The following is a 7,488-nucleotide window of genomic DNA, read 5'->3' on the forward strand; positions in this document are numbered from 1 at the left end:
CACCAATGCAGCTTTACTGTATCCAATGGACCTTCACATTGACAATGAAACACAGAAGTTGCGTTGGGATTTAATTGAAGTGGCACAATGCCGACTTAAGTACAAGAGGACTGACTCTACTCATTGTTTGTGTTTTCCTTTGAGCGTTTCTTGGGAGACCAGTATTAGATTCCTATGCACCAAAGTTGCTTTACTGTATCCGATGGACCTTCACATTGACGATGAAACACAGAAATTACGTCGGGATTTAATTCAATTGGCCCCATTCCGATTTAAGTACTAGAAGACTGGCTCTTCTCATTGTTTGTGGTTTGCTTTGAGTGTTTTCTGGGAGACCGGTATTAGATTCCTATGCATCAATGCAGCTTTACTGTATCTGATGGACCATCACATTGACGATGAAACACAGAAATTGCGTCGGGATTTAGTTCAAATGGCACAATGCCGACTTAAGTACAAGAAGTGTGACTCTTCTCATTGTTTGTGCTTTGCTGTGAGCGTTTTCTGGGAGACCAGTATTAGATTTCGATGCACCAATGCAGCTCTACTGTGTGCGATGGACCGCCACATTGGCGCAGAAACACAGAAATTGCGTCGGTTTTTAATTCAAATGGCTCAATGCCGACGTAAATACAAGAAGACTGACTCTTCTCATTGTTTGTGGTTTGCTTTGAGCGTTTCCTGGGAGATCAGTATTAGATTCTGATGCATTAATGCTGCTTTACTGTATCTGATGGACCATCACATTGACGATGAATCACAGAAATTGCGTCGGTATTTAATTCAAATGGCTCAATGCCGACTTAAGTAAGAGAAGACTGACTCTAGTCATTGTTTGTGGTTTCCTTTGACCGTTCCCTGGGAGACCAGTATTAGATTCCGATGCACCAATGGAGCTTTACTGTCCCCGATGGCCCTCAGATTGACGATGAAACACAGAAATTGGGTCGGGATTTTATTGAAATGGAACAATGCCGACTTAAGAACAAGAAGACTGACTCTTCTCATTGTTGTGGTTTCCTTTGGTCGTTTCCTGGGAGACCAGAATCAGATTCTGATGCACCAATGACGCTTTACTGTTTCGGATGGGCCTTCACATTGTCGTTGAAATACAAAAATTGAGTCGGGATTTAATTCTAATGGCAGGATGCCGACTTCAGTACACGAAGACTGACTCTTCTCATTGTTGGTGGCTTCCTTTGAGCGTGTCCTGGGAGACCAGTATTAGATTCCAATGCACCAATGCAGCTTTACTGTATCCGATGGACCTTCACATTGACGATGAAACACAGAAATTGCGTCGGAATGTAATTGAAATGGCACAATGCCGACTTAAGTACAAAATGACTGACTCTTCTCACCGTTTGTGGTTTCCTTTGAGCGCTTCCTGGGAGACCAGTATCCACTTCCGATGTACCAATGCAGCTTTGCTGAATCCGATGGACCGTCACATTGACGATGAAACACAGAGATTGCGACGGGATTTAATTCAAATGGCACAATGCCGACTTAAATACAAGAAGACTGACTCTTCTCGTTGTTGGTGGTTTGCTTTGAGCGTTTCCTGGGAGACCAGTATTAGATTCCGATGCACCAAAGCAGCTTTACTGAATCCGATGGACCTTCACATTGACGATGAAACACAGAAATTGCGTCGGGATTTAATTCAAATGGCACAATTCCGACTTAAGTACAAGAACACTGTCTTTTCTCAATGTTTGTGTATTCCTCTGAGCGTTTCCTGGGAGACCAGTATTAGATTCTGATACATTAATGAAGCTTTACGGTATCCGATGGACCTTCACATTGACGATGAAACAGAGAAATTACGTCGGGATTTAATTCAAATGGCACAATGCCGACTTAAGTACAAGAAGGCTGACTCTTCTTATTCTTCGTGGTTTGTTTGAGCGTTTCCTGGGAGACCAGTATTAGATTCCGATGCAACAATGCAGCTTTTCTGCATCCGATGGACATTCACATTGACGATGAAACACAGAAATTGCGTCGGGACTTAATTCAATTGGCCCCATGCCGACTTAGATACAAGAAGACTGTCTCTTCTCATTGTTTGTGTATTCCTTTGAGCGTTTCCTGGGAGACCAGTATTAGATTCTGGTGCATTAATGCAGCGTTACGGTATCTGATGGACCTTCACATTGTCGACGAAACACAGAAATTGCGTCGGTATTTAATTCAAATGGCTCAATGCCGACTTAAGTACAAGAAGACTGACTCTCCCCTTAGTTTGTGGTTTCCTTTGACCGTTCCCTGGGAGACCAGTATTAGATTCCCATGCACCAATGCAGCTTTACTGTATCCAATGGACCTTCACATTGACAATGAAACACAGAAATTGCGTCGGGATTTAATTGAAATGGCACAATGCCGACTTAAGTACAAGAGGACTGACTCTACTCATTGTTTGTGGTTTCCTTTGAGCGTTTCCTGGGAGACCAGTATTAGATTCCGATGCACCAATGCAGCTTTACTGTATCCGATGGACCTTCACATTTACGATGAAACATAGATATTGCGTCGGGATGTAATTGAAATGGCACAATGCCGACTTAAGTACAAAATGACTGACTCTTCTAATCGTTTGTGGTTTCCTTTGAGCGCTTCCTGGGAGACCATTATCCACATCCGATGTACCAATGCAGCTTTGCTGAATCCGATGGACCGTCACATTGACGATGAAACACAGAGATTGTGTCGGGATTTAATTCAAATGGCACAATGCCGACTTACGTACAAGAAGACCGACCCTTCTTATTGTTGGTGGTTTGCTTTGAGCGTTTCTTGGGAGACCAGTATTAGATTCCGATGCACCAAAGCAGCTTTACTGTATCCGATGGACCTTCACATTGACGATGAAACACAGAAATTACGTCGGGATTTAATTCAATTGGCCCCATTCCGATTTAAGTACAAGAAGACTGACTCTTCTTATTGTTGGTGGTTTGCTTTGAGCGTTTCTTGGGAGACCAGTATTAGATTCCGATGCACCAAAGCAGCTTTACTGTATCTGATGGACCATCACATTGACGATGAAACACAGAAATTGCGTCGGGATTTAGTTCAAATGGCACAATGCCGACTTAAGTACAAGAAGTCTGACTCTTCTCATTGTTTGTGCTTTGCTGTGAGCGTTTTCTGGGAGACCAGTATTAGATTTCGATGCACCACTGCAGCTTTACTGTGTGCGATGGACCTCCACATTGGCGCAGAAACACAGAAATTGCGTCGGTCTGTAATTCGAATGGCTCAATGCCGACATCAGTACAAGATGACAGACTCTTCTCATTGTTTGTGGTTTGCTTTGAGCGTTTCCTGGGAGACCAGTATTACATTCCGATGCACCAATGCAGCTTCACTGTATCCGATGGACCTCCACATTGACGATGAAACAGAGAATTTGCGTCGGGATTTAATTCGAATGGCACAATGCCGACTTAAGTAGAAGAAGTCTGACTCTTCTCATTGTGTGTGCTTTGGTTTGAGCGTTTTCTGGGAGACCAGTATTAGATTTCGATGCAACAATGCAGCTTTACTGTATGCGATGGACCTTTACATTGGTGATGAAACACAGAAATTGCGTCGGTCTGTAATTCAAATGGCTCAATGCCCATTTAAGTACAAGAAGACTGACTCTTCTCATTGCTTGTGATTCCTCTGAGCGTTTCCTGGAAGACCAGTTTTAGATTCTGAAGCATCAATGCAGCTTTACTGTATCCGATGGACCTTCACATTCACGATGAAACATCGAAATTGCATCGGGATTTTATTCAAATGGCACAACGCCGACTTAAGTACAAGAAGACTGACTCTTCTCATTGTTTGTGGTTTCCTTTGAGCGTTTCCTGGGAGACCAGTATTAGATTCCGATGCACCAATGCAGCTTTTCTGTAACCGATGGGCCTTCGCATTGGTGATGAAACACAGAAATTGCGTCGAGCTTTAATTCAAATGGCACAATTCCGACTTAAGTACAAGAAGACTGACTCTTCTTCTTGTTTGTTGTTTGATTTGAGCGTTTCCTGGGAGACCAGTATTAGAGTCCGATGCACCGACGCAGCTCAACTGTGTCCGATGGACCTTCAGATATACGATGAAACACAGAAATTGCGTCGGGATTTAATTCAAATGGCACAATGCCAACTTAAGTTCAAGAAGACTGACTCTTCTCATTGTTTGTGGTTTCCATTGAGCGATTCCTGGGAGACCAGTATTAGATTCCGATGCAACAACGCGACTTTACTGTATCCGATGGACCGCCACATTGACGATAAAACACATAAATTGGGTCGCGATTTTATTGAAATGGAACAATGCCGACTTAAGAACAAGAAGACTGACTGTTCTCATTGTTTGTGGTTTCCTTTGGTCGTCTCCTGGGAAACCAGTATTAGATTCTGATGCACCAATGCCGCTTTACTGTATCTGATGGACCTTCACATTGACGATGAAACACAGATATTGAGTCGGGATTTAATTCAAATGGCACGATGCCGTCTTAAGTACAAGAAGACTGACTCTTCTCATTGTTGGTGGTTTCCTTTGAGCGTTTCCTGGGAGACCAGTATTAGATTCAATTGCACCAATTCAGCTTTACTGTATCCGATGGACCTTCTCATTGACGATGAAACACAGAAATTGCGTCGGGATTTAATTCAAATGGCTCAATGCCGACTTAAGTACAAGAAGACTTACTCTTCACATTGTTTGTGGTATGCTTTGAGCGTTTCCTGGGAGACCAGTATTAGATTCCGTTGCAACAATGCAGCTTTACTGTATGTTGTGGACCCTCACATGACGATGAAACAAGGAAATTGCGTCGGGATTTAATTGAAATGGCAGAATGCCGACTTAAGCACTAGAAGACTGTCTCTTCTCATTATTGGTGGATTGCTTTGAGCGTTTCCTGGGTGACCAGTATTAAATTCCGATGCACCAAAGCAGCTTTACTGTATCCGATGGATCTTCACATTGGCGATGAAGTACAGAAATTGCGTCGGGATTTAATTCAAACGGCTCAATGCCGATTTAAGTACAAGAAGACTGGCTCTCCTTTTTGTTATGGTTTGCTTTGACCGTTTTCTGGGAGACCAGTATTAGATTCCGATGCACCAATGCATCTTTACTGTATGAGATGGACCCTCACTTTGACGATGAAGCACAGAAATTGCGTCGGGATTTAGTTCAAATGGCTCAAAGCCGATTTACGTACTAGAAGTCTGACTCTTCTCATTGTTTGTGGTTTGCTTTGAGCGTTTCCTGGGAGACCAGTATTAGATTTCGATGCACCTATGCAGCTTTACTGTATCCGATGGTCCTGCACATTGACGATGAAACACAGAAATAGCGTCGGGCTTTAATTCAAATGGCACAATTCCGACTTAAGTACTAGATGACTGACTCTTCTCATTGTTTGTGGTTTGCTTTGAGCGTTTCCTGGGAGACCAGTATTACATTCCGATGCACCAACAATGTTTTACTGTATCCGATAGACCTTCACATTGACGATGAAACACAGAAATTGCGTCGGGATTTAATTCAAATGGCACAATGCCGATTTAAGTACAAGAAGACTGACTCTTCTCATTGTTTGTGGTTCCTCTGAGCGTTTCCTGGAAGACCAGTTTTAGATTCAGATGCATCAATGCAGGTTTACTGTATCCGATGGACCTTCACATTGGCGATGAAGTACAGAAATTGCGTCGGGATTTAATTCAAACGGCTCAATGCCGATTTAAGTACAAGAAGACTGGCTCTTCTTTTTGTTATGGTTTGCTTTGACCGTTTTCTGGGAGACCAGTATTAGATTCCGTTGCAACAATGCAGCTTTACTGTATGTTGTGGACCCTCACATGACGATGAAACAAGGAAATTGCGTCGGGATTTAATTCAAATGGCACAATGCCGACTTAAGTACAAGAAGTCTGACTCTTCTCATTGTTTGTGCTTTGCTATGAGCGTTTTCTGGGAGACCAGTATTAGATTTCGATGCACCAATGCAGCTTTACTGTGTGCGATGGACATTCGCATTGGCGAAGAAACACAGAAATTGCGTCGGTTTTTAATTCAAATGGCTCAATGCCGACTTAAGTACAAGAAGACTGACTCTTCTCATTGTTTGTGGTTTCCATTGAGCGATTCCTGGGAGACCAGTATTAGATTCCGATGCAACAACGTGACTTTACTGTATCCGATGGACCGCCACATTGACGATGAAACACAGAACTTGGGTCGCGATTTTATTGAAATGGAACAATGCCGACTTAAGAACAAGAAGACTGACTCTTCTCATTGTTTGTGGTTTCCTTTGGTCGTTTCCTGGGAGACCAGTATTAGATTCTAATGCACCAATGCCGCTTTGCTGTATCTGATGGACCTTCACATTGACGATGAAACACAGAAATTGAGTCGGGATTTAATTCAAATGGCACGATGCCGACTTAAGTACAAGAAGACTGACTCTTCTCATTGTTGGTGGTTTCCTTTGAGCGTTTCCTGGGAGACCAGTATTAGATTCAGTTGCACCAATGCAGCTTTACTGTATCCGATGGACCTTCACATTGACGATGAAACACAGAAATTGCGTCGGGGTTTAATTCAAATGGCTCATTGCAGACTTAAGTACAAGAAGACTGACTCTTCACATTGTTTGAGGTTTGTTTTGAGCGTTTCCCGGGAGACCAGTATTAGATGCCGATGCAACAATGCAGCTTTACTGTATCTTGTGGACCCTCACATTACGATGAAACAACGAAATTGCATCGGGATTTAATTGAAATGGCACAATGCCGACTTAAGCACTAGAAGACTGTCTCTTCTCATTATTGGTGGTTTGCTTTGAGCGTTTCCTGGGTGACCAATATTTAATTCCGATGCACCAAAGTAGCTTTACTGTATCCGATGGACCTTCACATTGGCGATGAAGTACAGAAATTGCGTCGAGATTTAATTCAAACGGCTCAATGCCGATTTAAGTGCAAGAAGACAGGCTCTTCTCATTGTTATGGTTTGCTTTGACGGTTTTCTGGGAGACCAGTATTAGTTTCCCATGCACCAATGCATCTTTACTGTATCAGATGGACCCTCACTTTGACGATGAAGCACAGAAATTGCGTCTGGATTTAATTTAAATGGCACAATGCCGATTTACGTACTAGAAGTCTGACTCTTCTCATTGTTTGTGGTTTGCTTTGAGCGTTTCCTGGGAAGCCAGTATTAGATTTCGATGCACCTATGCAGCTTTACTGTATCCGATGGTCCTGCACATTGACGATGAAACACAGAAATTGCGTCGGGCTTTAACTCAAATGGCACAATTCCGACTTAAGTACTAGATGACTGACTCTTCTCATTGTTTGTGGTCTGCTTTGAGCGCTTCCTGGGAGAGCAGTATTACATTCCGATGCACCAATGCAGCTTTACTGTATCCGATAGACCTTTGCATTGACGATGAAACACAGAAATTGCGTC

Source organism: Schistocerca serialis, unplaced genomic scaffold, assembly GCF_023864345.2.
Source record: "Schistocerca serialis cubense isolate TAMUIC-IGC-003099 unplaced genomic scaffold, iqSchSeri2.2 HiC_scaffold_867, whole genome shotgun sequence".
Taxonomy (NCBI): Eukaryota; Metazoa; Arthropoda; class Insecta; order Orthoptera; family Acrididae; genus Schistocerca; species Schistocerca serialis.